At 40.6% G+C, this 14,354-nt stretch overlaps 1 protein-coding gene across 4 annotated transcripts in view; it reads right to left on the bottom strand.

Moving 5' to 3' along the window:
• KMT2E (lysine methyltransferase 2E) overlaps positions 1–8,681 on the bottom strand; it is a 97,438-nt gene extending 88,757 nt beyond the window's left edge. For all 4 annotated transcript variants that reach the window (XM_032305481.1, XM_032305480.1, XM_032305484.1 and 1 more), the window contains exon 1: positions 8,283–8,681. The gene's annotated coding sequence lies outside the window, so the exon portion shown is untranslated. The remainder of the gene's footprint in view (positions 1–8,282) is intronic.
• Between the last annotated feature and the right edge of the window lie 5,673 nt (positions 8,682–14,354).

The following is a 14,354-nucleotide window of genomic DNA, read 5'->3' as shown; positions in this document are numbered from 1 at the left end:
TTGTTCCAAAAAATCATACAGCACTTTGTTCTAAGAGTTACAGATGTTTGATGCTCTGCTGTATTAAATGTACCATCTCACCAACCCTTTTTAAAAGAGCAAACTTGGGCGTCCGGGTGGCTCAGTGGGTTAAAGGCCTCTGCCTTCAGCTCAGGTCATGATCCCAAAGTCCTTCAATAGAGTCCCTTGTTGGGCTCTCTGCTCAGTGGGGAGCCTGCTTCCTTCCCTTCCTCTCTCTCTGCCTGCCTCTCTGCCTACTTGTGATCTCTGTCTGTCAAATAAATAATAAAGAGAATCTTAAAAAAAAAAACTTGCATATATGTTATATGTTAACATATGTTTGTATGTTAAATATATATTTTAACATGTATGTTTAACATATGTTTTTAAAACTTCAGAAAAATTTCAGAAAAAAAATTTTTAAAAGAATTACTTCAAAGATTTTTTTTTAAATGGAGAAAGGGGAATAACACCATAATTAAAATATATATTTTCAGGGGCACCTGGGTGGCTCAGTTGCTAAGCATCTACCTTTGGCTCAGGTCATGATCCCAGGATCTTGGGATCAAGCCCCACATTGGGCTCCCTGTTCAACGGGAGGCCTGCTTCTCTCTCCCCCCCAACACCCCATTTGTGTTCCCTCTCTCGCTGTGTCTCTGTCAAATAAGAAAAATTTAAAAATACATATATGTATATATATATTTTTAGCATTGTCTCAGATATCAAAATGCGAGTGTTAGCAGCAAATCATAAACCTAAACAACTCTAACTCAAGGCTCATTTAGTAATAATTCTAAAAACTAAACGAGTAATTAGAACACTATAATTAAAAAAATAATTTAACAACCTATATACTTATTTTCTGTATTCTGAATTTCAAATTAGGACAGCATTCAGTAAGCTATTTTAAATTCCATTTGTGTAGAAAATGACACTATCTGATACTATCCAAATTATCTACACTTTCCTTCCTTAAAGTGGATTTTAATCTGTGTGATTTCAAAAACGATTCATCTGTCTCACAGAAAGACCAGAAGAAAAAAGAAAACTCCTACAATTCCAATTACCCAGACACAAATCATTGTTAAAAACTTTGGTGTGTTTGCAGCCACATGGTAAAAACTTATTCTGGCAAGAATCACCAATAGAAAAAAAAAAAAAAAAGAAGAATCACCAATAGACACTGAATCTAGGAAAGTCTGACAGGGAACACAATATTTACACAACCTCAAAATACCTTCCCACAAATTACTTAATAATGGCAAAAAGAGAAACAGTAACTATACAATGGAGAAACTACACCACGCCTTAACCAAGCAATTAAAATGAACTACTGATAAGGGGCAAACAAATATTAAATGCATCCAGATGATTAAACAAAACAAAAAACCCATATATTGCTTATCTAGTACTCCAGAAAAAAATCCAAAATCTGAATCTAATCATGAAGAAACCTTAGGTAAACCCAACTGAGGGACACTGCTTTAATGACTAGCCTGCCAATATCATGAAAGACTAAGAGACCTGAAAACTAAACACAATCTGTGATACTGAATTGGCAACCGAACCAGAAAAAAAAGTGCTAATAAAGGACATAACTGGGAACCAATGAAAATGGAATATGGACAAGAGTCTAAATGAAAAGTATTACATCAATGCTAAATTTCCTAAATTTAACCACTCTGCTTACTTAAGACACTTGATCTTAGGAAATGCATACTTAAGTATAAGACAACATCATATATGCAATCTACTCTCAAATAGTTAAGAATTTCTTTTCACATCAACAGAGAAAATAATAAAGTAAATAAGACAAAATGTTAAAAACGAGGGGATTTGAGTAAAGGGCTTAAGGGAAGTTTTGTTACTACTCATGTAACTTCTGTAAGCCTGAAATTATTTAAAAATAAAAAAACAAAAACAGAAAAAATCTTGGTGTTTTGGCAGTATTCCTTAGCATATGTGTATATAATTATATACAATATTTGTATTTTTAAAAATTAAAAAATGGAATCATCCATTTGACACTATTTAGTTTCAGAGGCCCTCCGAAGTACACATGAACATCCAGGGAAAAAAAGCAATTGTTTTACGATGAATTAAGTGTCCTTCTCTTGCTCTCCACCCAAGCAAACTCCCCCACACCATAAATACCCATTCTACCACCATCTCCTTAACCAGTCACAGCTAATTAAAGGGATCAAGATGGAGAACAGTGGTTCACTGACACCTTGCCAATTCCTGTGAGGTCTAACTGTACTTTCTTCAAAAAAGTTCTCTTAAGATTTCCCTACAGTTCTATAACAAATCTTTTACTTAAGCTAGCTGGAGCTGATTTCTGTACCTTGCATCCAAACAAACTCTAAAACAGCAGGCTTCTGAGAAGTAGAAATAATCTTTTGTCTGTGCTTGAAAAATATGGTTTTGCTGGGGACTTAATGGTAAGATATAACAGGGCTGTGTCAATTCAGCCAATTATGCAGCTTCATTTAAAGAGAAGCAGCAGAAGAGCAAATAATTCAAAAGGAACAATCTTACTTTCTCAAGAAGAGCTACTATGTATCAGACCAACCCCAGAACCTCATCAATGTATGGCTAATGAAGCAGTCTCAACCTTTCAATCAGTCACGTATCATTAAAGAGAAAATGGGTTTTCAAATTCCTGAAACCTGTCTTTCTTCAAACAACATACAAAAACAAGAGCAATTTTTTTCAGTTAGTCTTTAAGTAAAAATTATGTTATAAATACCTTTTGAAAACAAAAGTCAAAATAGATTTAAACACTAAAAATTTTTCTGGTCTTAGGGGCGCTTGGCTGGCTGAGTGGGTTAAGACTGCCTCCGGCTCAGGTCATGTTCTCAGGGTCCTGGGATAGAGTCCTGCATGGGCTCTCTGCTCAGTCCCCCCCCTCCCCCCGCCCCCGCCCCTTGCTGCTCTGCCTACTTGTGATCGCTCTCTCTGTCAAATAAATAAAATTTAAAAAAATTTTTCTGGTAGTAGATAAAATGTTAGCTAACCTAATTCTGTGAACCTGCAATTTAAAATTATCTTATGAATACCACAAACCAAAACTATCTCAATCCCACTGTTCCATTAGTTAACTTTATTGCCACAGGCTCAGACCTTAAATGCTGTAACAAAGTTAGCTATAACCAGGTGTGATTACTCAATGTTCTTTCTCAATTATACACTTCAGGACGAAGATGTTTTTTCCTTCAGATTAACTCTAAATTAAGCAAACATCTAAGAGTTGCTAGAAAATTCTCTCTTCTCCAACTGTACAACTCAAATAAAGAAAGTTGCACAAATAATTTTCTCAGGTCCTGTCTTAATTAAACCCAGATTTCACACTTAGGACAATTTTAAAATGCAAAAACAAATATTTTAGCTAGAAATAATGGACAAGTAATCGATTATTTACTCAATGAATTACTATATTATAGATTACTTATGTGTGGAAAGCCACAGTATCTTGTTTTGATGGCATAACTCAACACATCAAAAAAAAACTGACTGAGCTGTTGCACTTAAAAGTCCAAGATCCCAAACAACTTAAATAGTTCTTATAAATAATCAAATCAGATTTTCCAGTAAAGCTGGAAAATTCACCTAACAATACAAAAACGGCTTTCGTAAACTACCTAAAAACAGAATTTTATTTATGAGCTGTCTGTAGGGAAGAACGAACTGATGTCATATTAAGGGGAAATATTTATCAAGTGAAATTTAAGACCCAACTATTTTCTTGACTCTGACTTAAGTAAAAAAGCATCCTTGTTACTAATGGTTAATAAAAACTTCTTATATTCTTAAAGACACAAATAACATCTAATTAAATTAGCTTTAGTCACCATCTGATTTTTAATGTAGCACTTAGCATGAGTGCTCACAATTAACAACAAAAAAAAATCTTTTGGTTAATTCCTACCTCTCTCTTTTGTTAGGAATTAATTTAATTGCAATAGCAAGATTTTTAGTTAAATACTGTTACTTCAAATCTGGTGTGCTAAAAAAATATTTTCAACCATAAATATTCCTCTTCCATATTAAATAAGAATTTAATACATATTATCCATTTAATATTTTTTAAAAAAGGCTCTTCCCAACACTTGTATGTTACAAAAGACAGTAAAAAAGAAACAGTAAGCTACTCCAATTTAAACTCAGCCTAAAAACTAACATTTATACAGCAACATCTAAAATAGTATCCTTGTTTTTTTGCCAGTCAACACAAAAGAATAATTTTACCATAAAGTAAAAATAATTCTATAGCTAACATTAAAAATTCTCCCTGAATACAAGTATTAAACATTTATTCTAACATATCACAAGAAACAGTCCCTGATTACCCAGAATATTTGAGATGTGTCTGCTTAAATGAAAGCTTTAAATGCAACAAATAATTGAGCACCTACTCTCTACTGTGAATCAATCCTTTGGAAATGAAAGCTAATTATACATTATGAAAATATTTTAAAAAATAAACAGCATCTTTTACAAAAATTCCACACTGATACTTCTTTAGCACCTTTTGACAGTTCTTCCAAGTCTTTTTCATTTTCTCCATTTTAAACACTCAATGATAGCACACATTTAAGTCCCAGTACTAACTTCCAGAAAAGCGGATCTGTTAGGATTTATGTAACACACTTTAAAAAAATCCCTATAGGTGTAAGGCTTTGATGCATGAAAATGGGTATATTATTCTTAGAAATAAGAAACCAATTTTAAAAGTTAGACTTTCACTAAGACCACTAAGGTATGTGTTAAAAGAAGAATCTTTCCTAAATTATTAATTGGCTTTTATCCTCACTTCCTCATTTTAGATCCAAGAAGTCCTAGAGCTTACTGTGGTATACATGGTAAAAATTCTCTGGCTGGAAGATCTAAAACAGACAAGCCAAAATTGTGAGTTATCAGATATCTAAAGAGTTGAAGGGAAATGGAGGAGCCCTGTAAAGGTTCTAAACTTAAATTGAGATCAAAGGGATCCTATAACATACACTGACAACAAAAGGGAAGTACGATCAAAATATAGTCTCTAAAAATAAATCTGCTCTCCAATTACGTTATAATTTTTCACAAATCCACTTAAACAGATAAACACCTAATCCCTCAAAACTCAGCTACCCTAAGAACAAAAGACCATTTGACTAGTCTCCCCCCTTACCCAGACCTACTGTATCAAAACTCACCAAGAAGAAAAAACCTTGCCTAACCTTTTAATAAATCTGCCTCTACAATTCTAATTTAAAACACAGTCAATGGGGTATACATTAACAAAAGCCAAGCATTTATAACCATGTTATTTATAAATTAACCATTTAAAATAAAGTACAATATCCTTCAAATATATATCAAAACAAGCAAAAACAAAAACAAAAACAAAAACAAAAACAAAAAAAACCAAAGGCAATGAAGCAGCCCAGTATGAGGAAAGCTAATAGAGTGAAGGCAGCTTTTCTCATAATTTCTAACTTGGTATTGTTTATCTGAAGCCAAGTAGGTCCAAATGCTCTGTGTCTAGACCTATCAAGGTCACTATCAAGAAAAAACAATGGGTGTAGACAGTGTTCCCTCCCCTGGCTACATAAACCAAATTTCCCTAAGAGTATACTGATTTCCTACATTAAATAGTAAGTTAAAGTACCAACCTTCTGGACCACAGATCTTAACCACACACTCTATGAAACAAATGCACAATCTTTACATTAAAGTTACGACCTAGACTTACATGATCACCCAGAGCATAATAAAAATGAGTATTGACCAGAAACCCCTACACAAACTCCAACTATCCACTAATATTTCATTTTACAATACATTTCAAAGATTCTAAGTAAGGTTATGTGCTCAGTCTTCCATGATGAAACTCTCTAAGCCAGTTATTTCTAAGATTATTTTGTAGAACAAAAAGTAAACTAGCTCAATTGTGAACTTCATGATTCTCTTGTTCCACTGTAAATATCAGAGCAGAATTTACAGTGGAATAAAATAATCATTAAAGGGTGTATACTCCCCAACCTTTTTAAGAACTACTGGACTGAAAGGCACTCATCTTTCAGTTATTCCATATCAGACTGGTCATTAAACGCCATTAATGAAAACTCACTGCTAAGTTGAAGCCAAAAACATCAACCTCCCACTACAGAGGTGAATTTTAATCATTCCTACTTTTTCAAATACTGGTAAATGACACCATTTAATTTTCTGTCTCAATCTAGTAGATTCTGAAATTAGAATAAAATGGATTCAAGACCCTATATTATGGTATGGCTTTCATTTCAAGTCATTAAAACAGACTAAGTTCCACATCCCAAAATAGGTAAATGGGCATGGCGGGGGTGGCTTCAAGAACTAAAGCCTTACTTTTCTACTTACATAATTACAATAATATGCTATAAAACAATTTTAAAAGATAGCAAACTGCAGCTGCACTTCATGAAATACAGATAACTTGGAAAATTCTTAAGGAATGCTAAAATACGTGAGAAAAATGGATGCAAAATAGAATAATGAGAAGAACAAGCATCTCCACACCCAGCGAAGTAACAGGTTTAGGCTTGTTTGTACAGCTCCCTAAAAATTAATCTGAAAGAGTACAAAAACCAAAATTCACAAAATTGGTCAAGAAGTGGATGGGAAACATTTCACTTTAAATTAAAACATGTAGTCCCACAAAATGTTACAGTTACACACTTATTAAACATTTTAACTTACTTTAGCACAGAGAATAAAAAACACTTGCACTAAACCGAGCAAGAAACTATTCCTTGTCCCAAGTATTTTTTTCTTTTTAATGTTTAAGAGTACCTACCCTCACTACTTGAATTTCTAAGGCTACCTGAGTGTTTTAATTTTTTTTTTCGAAAGTGGTGTCATTTTATTTGCCTCTCGGGAAAAACAATAAAATTAATCAACTAAAACACAGCACTATAATTTGCAGTAAAATCAACACATTTTTGTAAACTATCTGGGGAAGAAAAGAAGCACAGTCTTTTCATGTAAACATAATAAGCCCGTAATATGCTGCAGACAAACGCACTGCATGGGGTGTGGAGGACCCGAGCTGATTAGATTACCACAACATCAGCCTGGGGCCGCCATTTTTAGAATCTGTAAAGGACAAAAGAGGGAAATTTCACTTTTTACTTCCCATCTCGGAAAATAAAGGAAAAAACGGGGCTATCTTCCAGTTAGGTATTGATGTCTCCAGCCTAGAGTTGAATGCACCTCACTTAATTCTCTCCAAGGTCTCCAGAACTCCAACACCTTACGTTATTCACATCTCTAAAAGGAGGGGAAATAGGCACCAAAAAAACCAAACCAAACCAAAACAAAACCCGGGGTTTACTCCAAAGCGAACTCTAGCGATTTCTCTTTGACTTTAAATTGTATCATTCTTAAGAGTCTAGCAAGAACGGATCTATCTCTACGGAACTGAGGCCAGTGGAAGAGAGCACTCCGGATTGTTTTTTCTCTCCCCCCTCCCCCGTTTAGCACAGTGAACCGTTTGTTTCTCTTCTCTATCTGCTGCCACAGTGTTTGTGCCAATCCCTTTGGTCAAAATAAGCTTTTCTGAAATGTGCCATATTGTGGATTCTAAGCCTGCGGTACAGTAAAGGACCGCGATAATGCAAGAAGAGTGGGGGAGGAGACTGAGAAGGCTGGGTACTGGGGTGACCACCTCAGGGGCGGGTTTACCCTCTCCTGGAGAGGATGAGGAGCTGTCTCGTTCCCCCACAAAGGGAGATAGAGACCCAGAACGTCCTCTTAACCCCCTTCGTATTTACTAGGTAATTGCACCAGAGAATACCAGGCAATTAATGGAAGAAGAAGAAAATGGGGCCTATACGGTTTTTCAGCACCTGAACAAGATGCGGTCGAGGAAAGGGAGACTGGCAGCTCCTGGGACCACTTCGACACAAACCCTACTAACAGTCACAAGCCTCCCTCCTCACCCAAGCGGCCTTAACCCGCTGCCAATGAGGAGTGCGCCCCCTCCCTAACTCCCACTCTCAAGGGGGTTTAACTGCCAGTTTCCCCTTTCCCCAACCCTAAAACCCGCCATAATGCTCCCTTTCTAGGGACAGGGAAGAGAAAGGATAAATTCTATTCAAACAAGCAGCGTCTTCTTCCAGCCCAGACACCTGAAAGTCAACGTCGACTCCCCCCAACCCCCTCCCAAAAGGATAAAAATGAGAAAGCCCCCTCCCCCTTGAAACACGCGTCCCTCCACCCCACAAACCCCAAGAACTCCCAAGGAGACGACAGGCACTGACCTGTGATGTTCACACACCAGACACCCGAACCCCGTTATCTGCTCGACCCCCAGGGAGTCTCTCCACACCTCCGCGAACAGACGACCCCCAGACAGCAGCCACTGCGGACACAGGACCCGGCTCCACACACCCCCTCCCCAAACAGCAGCGCGCAGCCTCTTCACCAGCAATCAAAGAGTAGGGGAGGGGGCACCCAGACAGTCAACAGGAACGCAGAGGCGACGGCAAGGCTGCTCAGAGTGTCTATGCCCCCTCTGTTGCCGCTCCCGAACTCAGGCACGGTCTCCGACTCGGCCCCCTGCGCCCGCTCAGTGTCACTGCCTCTCGCTCTGGGAAAATGGCGGCGACGGCGGCGGCGGCCGCGGCGGCGGCGGCGGCGGCGGCGGCCGCGGCGGCGGCGGCAAGTGCACGGGGCCCGCCCGCCCCGCTCCGCAGGGGCAGAGGGGGAGGGGACGAAGCTGCCCGCCGCCATTTTGCTTGTGGGCTGCCGCCCGCCGTTGCCTCTTCCACAGAGGCTTGAAGATAGCCAACTGGAGGCAGAGAGGTGGGCAGAACCTCCGTCTTTATCACAACAGATGCATTCAACTATTCACAGAAGGTTTGGGAAGTTTCGTATTTGGTGGGATTGGTTCTTTACCCCTTCTCCTTGAGCAGCCCTCAAGTCTGGATATCGGCGACATTGGGCACGCCACTGCTGGGTGGAAGGATGAGGACTGTAGGCCCTGGGAACAACCCCCCCCTCCCCTTCTAAAGCGATGCACTTTCTCCCACTCCCCAAACCATCTCAGTCTCAGTCTTCCCCTCCCCCTCCTCAGTCTGGCCTCCAGCGCTGGGTGAACTCGGTTGGGGTGTCACTCGACGCCCACTAGGGGCTGTGGAGGCTCCAGTGCGCAGACTCCGGGCACCGGATAAAAGCGGAGCTGGGGCGTCCAGCGCCGTCTCGATGGAGGAGAGAGAAACGGAAGAGGTCGGGGGGAGAAGCAGCAGGAAAAGTACAGCCACCGTCCGCGCCGCTTTCCTGCCACCGTGTTTCGGGGTAAAAAGCTGCCGTTGCCGTCGGTGCAGTTGCCGTCGCTGCCTCCTACTTCTTTTGGCCCAGGGGAAGGATTTCCCCGCCGGCGGGACAGTGTGCGGGGTGGGGAGCGGGAGTTCCTTTATGTGGTGGTGATTAAACGAGGGAGGGACAGAGAGACGGTTATCTCGAAGAAAAAAGGGGGAAGCCAAAGAATAAAACAAGGGTTTCCCCACTAAAATAACACGGTGATTCTTGTTCTTGTTTTCGGGGTCTTCCCCCGAAATGGCGGTTTCCGTCTTCTCGCTCCACAGAGACCGGGAGCGCTTGGTACGCGAAGTGGGGAGAGGCAGAGGCGGTCCGTGCAGCCAATCAGTGCCTGATGTGTTCTGTCGGGCGCGTCGTGATTGGCTAGCGATGACCTCATGCTGCAGCAGCGGGTGGGGCCAGAGCCGTCGGGGGAGGCTGTTGCAAAGGCAGAGAGGGAGAAGTGACGATGGTGATCGTTGCTGCCGCGGCTGATATGGAACCCAAGCAGTGGCGAAGAGAATCTCAAGGCTCTTCCCTGAGTATTTTCTCCTGTCCCTGCGCGAGGTGAGGGCCCCGGCTCGGCCTCTGCGAAACTTTGGGGCGCTGGCGCGGACGAGGAGACGAAATTACTCCCATGACTTTTGTAACTGCGTCAGGGCAAGATGGCGCTGGGTCTCCTTGGGGCGCGGGGGGAGAGGCACGTCCACCGCCGCCGCAGCGCATGTGACCGGGCTGCATTCCTGTGGGGTTTGGCTCAGACCCAGGCTGGGGCGGGGGAGGGGAAAGGGCTTGGGCGGAGGAGACTGTGGTGCGGTCGGCGTTGGCGGCCTGAAGAGGAAGAGATGACTGTTTGAGAGCTGGTCCCCTCCCCCATATAGCTTACAGTTGCGGCTCCCGGGGGAAAGCCCCTGGAGGGACACTCCTTACGGGGTGTGACGGCTGTTGGTGGTGGAGGTTTGGTGCCCTATTTTCTTACCTACCTTTCTCCTTGCAAAGTTCTTACGTAAGGTGACAGTTTCCTAGTGTTGGAGTCGCAGTCATCTGCGAGTCCCTGAGGGCCGCTGGACTGAGTAAAAAAAGAGAGAGAGTAGCTGGGCCACAACGTTAAGAAGTTATCAGTTATTTTTTGAGAAAGCGTTAGGTTTCTCAGATCCCAGAGGAAAAATATTTCGTGTATTTGGAAGCAAGTTTAAAAGGTGTAAGTAACACCCAGGAACACTTAAAATTTCCTAAAAAAGTTACCATTTGAATTTTGAGGATCATTTTCAGGCTTTCTGTCCCTTCCTGTGTACTTCTCATATCCTCCCTTATGTATATTCTAAAAGAATGTGTCATTTTAGTGGATACGCTTTTCAAATTTAGGAGTGATTAGTAATAACAGAATAAAAGCTGCGGTTGTTGTAATCTACATGAAATAAGGATGTTTTCAATACTTTTGTCTTTCTGTTGCCCTCTTATCTATGGTCTTTAAAAATAAAAGATGAAATCACTTTCGGTAAATGTTACTCATTAAGATTCCTGCACCATTATGAAGCCTACCTCTTTAAACCACTTCTGTAGGAAGGGTGGGACTTAAGTAACAGTTTCCGAAACCTTGTTAGTTGAAGGTCTTTACTTCAAAAGTTATTAAGTGGCCTATATTCGTAGGTTCAGGAAGAAATACTAGTTTTGTTTTTGCTTATTCCCACTTGGACAGACAAGCATAGTAGCCATTTAACTAAACTGGTGAAAATTGAAAAAGCTTCTCCCTTCCGGTGGTGTTGAGAGTAGGGAGTTACACAAAGATATTTGCACCGAAACCTGGCTTGCTTTTTGACAGGACACATCTTGTACTAGGAGGAAATGTTTGCTAGACCTGAAAAGATGGGTTTAACTCAGGTCAAGGTTATGTTATTTCCTATAGTGTTAGTTGTAGACTTGGTAGTGTGAAAACAAGATTCTGTTTATACTTAAACCCTTGCTAGTTTTTGTGGCTTTTTCATTGAAATAACAGTATGAATAAACTGAAAAGCCTGTAATTAAAGTGTAAATATTAAGTAGTACGAAGATTTTAGAGTTCAGAGTTTTTTTGTGTTCATCCATTTTGAATAGAAAAAGGGCACTTTGCATTTAAGAACACTTGAATAACTTGGAGGATTTGTCATGTATATAAATTGTGTCTCCCTAAACTGTCATAGCAACTTTTACATTGGCTCAGGAAAAAGGGACCAAATATGAAGTCAGGTTTTGGGGTTTTTTTAAAGATTTTATTTATTTATTTGACAGAGATCACAAGTAGGCAGAGAAGCAGGCACAGAGAGAGAGGAGGAAGCAGGCTCCCAGCTGAGCAAAGAGCCCCCTGTAGGGCTGCATCCCAGGACTCTGGGATCATATCATGAACGGAGCTGAAGGCAGAGGCTTGAACCCACTGCGCCACCCAGGCGCCCCTGAAGTCAGGTTTTTATTTTGTTTCATTTTGTTTTTTTAAAGATTTTATTTATTTAGTTAGTTAGTTCACTGACAGAGATTACAAGTAGGCAGAGAGAGGAGGAAGCAGGCTCCCTGCTGAGCAGACTGCCCGATGCGGGGCTCCATAGATCCCAGGAACCTGGGATTATGACCTGAGCCAAAGGTCGAGGCTTAGACCCACTGAGCCACCCAGGCGCCCCTGAAGTCAGGTTTTTAAGGTAATTTTCAGTCTTCCTAGCATCACTCTGCCTTGATAAGGAAGAGAGACCATTTTTCAAGCTAATAGAAGTATCCTTGTTTTTCTTTCCTAAGATTTTACTTTTTTTTTTTTTTTAAACAGTGGGAGATCTTAAGTAGGCAGAGAGGCAGACAGAGAGAGGTGGGGGAAGCAGGCTCCCTGCTGAGCAGAGAGCCCGATGTGGGGCTGGATCCCAGGACCCTGAGATCATGACCTGAGCAGAAGGCAGAGGTTCAACCGTCTGAGCCACCCAGTGCCCCATGTTTTTGTCTTTTTCATCAGTATGTCTACATTATTCCCAATTGCCACATCTTGAGATGTAGTTTTTCTTTTGCCACGTTCCTGTGGTGTTTTAAATACTACTTGGAATTATTTCTTTGACTACCTTGTGTTATATGTTCTCTCTGGACAATTTCATTTGTGTCTATGACTTCAGTAAAGCCTAAATTTTTATCTCAAGCTGTAAATGCAGTGTTAAGGTATTGGGGGCGGGGGGCAAAGTCTTCCTAAACTACTGAAAAAATACTGAGCTTGGTACTAGATTCCAAAGAACTTTGTTCACCCATTCCCTCAAAATATTTTTGCTTCTCATTCTCTTTAATTATTTGAGGAAACCATACCCCAGCCTTCTTAAAATTTGATTCAAATTATCATGTTATATAATTGGAAGTTTTGTAACTGGCTCCAGGTGGCAGACATCCCCTAGTCGATAAAATACACCTGGAGTGCTGTTTCATACATTTGTCTTTGTCGATTCCGCCCAAAGTACTTCCCACTCCTGGGTAACTTGAGACTTTGCCTCCTGAAACTTCGTATTTTAGCTCCCAAGTCATATGAACCGTTCTTTAAATAGTGATGCAGCCCAATGCTTGACACTTGTTTGGCATTCAGGTATACCCGTGTTGGGGAGGGGTATTTTTTTTTAAGATAAGAGTCTACTAATAAACTGTAGTGCAAAATGTAAAACCTAGCTTTCACACTTTTAAAAAGCACACTTGAGTACCAGGGTTTGATGAGGAAAGGAAGGATTAGAAGACTCATAGGCAAGCTTTCCTCCCCTTTGACTTAGGTGAAAGAGGGGACGTCGCTGCTGGTGGAATATTTCTGACTGCAAAAAGATGGGAAGAAAAAAAAAAGAAGAGAAGAAAAAAACTGGCCGTATTTTTCAACATCATCTTTCTCAAATCTAGAGGACATTTTAACTTCAGTATATAAACACTAGTTGTTATTTGGGCGTTTAATTCCTTGATGTGTTTGGGCCTTATCGAAGTGTTCAGTACTGCTTGCTCTGATAGCAGAGGACCCCCATGAGTTTAGTTATCATTTTTCTTGCTGTCATTTATAAGTGTCCATGTGACAGCCTCTGGTACCTACATGTATTTATGTATCATGAGATTGGCATTCCAATAATAGGGCTTATTAAAGTTGCATGTTAAATGAAGCTCCTCAGTAAGAATTCTAAGAGTCAGGGGGCGCCCGAGTGGCTCAGTGGGTTAAGCCTCTGCCTTCGGCTCAGGTCATGATCTCGGGGTTCTGGGATCGAGTCCCGCATCAGGCTCTCTGCTCAGCAGGGAGTCTGCTTCTCTCTCTCTCTCTCTCTCTCTGCCTGCCTCTCCATCTACTTGTGATCTCTTTCTGTCAAATAAATAAATAAAATCTTAAAAAAAAAAAAAAAGAATTCTAAGAGTCAGATTTGAGCTTTATAAACCATTGGTGACCCTTTTTTCTTTGTTAAAGCTTTTAGGGTATTTTTGAATAGTGATTGTCTATCTTGTGAAGCTCAAGTTCAAAGTAAGAAAATATTCTGAATTATATGGGTCTTCACTGGATTTTTTTGTTTTGTTTTTGTTTTTTTAAAACAATTTTTTTTAAGATTTTTTGTTTATTTATTTGACATATCGCAAGTAGGCAGAGAGGAGGAAGCAGGCCCCCCACTTCCATAAGCAGAGAGCCCGATGCCATGCGGGGCTTGATCCCAGGACCCTAGGATCAAGACCTGAGGAGAAGGCAGAGACTTTAACCCTCTGAGGCACCCAGGCGCCCCCCCTGGATTTTGTTTTTATATGGAATTTTCCTCTGCCCCGCTCCAACCTCTGACTTTAGTGTTGTCTAAGTGTAGAACAAAAAGATTTATGTCTGAGGATTTAACTTAAACCCTTAAATGCATCTTAAAATGTTCCGGTTGAACTTGCCACGTGATTAGTTTAACTTCCTGAAAAATAGATTTAATGCTACCTCTTTCTTTCTGGGCAAGATGTTATTTATGTTAACACTAAACCCGAAATTCGTATTTGCAAATAGTCCTCAAAAAAACTTTTCAGGGTTGTGGATACCTTGAGTCAAC

This window comes from Mustela erminea, chromosome 11, assembly GCF_009829155.1.
Source record: "Mustela erminea isolate mMusErm1 chromosome 11, mMusErm1.Pri, whole genome shotgun sequence".
Taxonomy (NCBI): Eukaryota; Metazoa; Chordata; class Mammalia; order Carnivora; family Mustelidae; genus Mustela; species Mustela erminea.
This window is presented reverse-complemented; position numbering and strand designations above follow the sequence as displayed.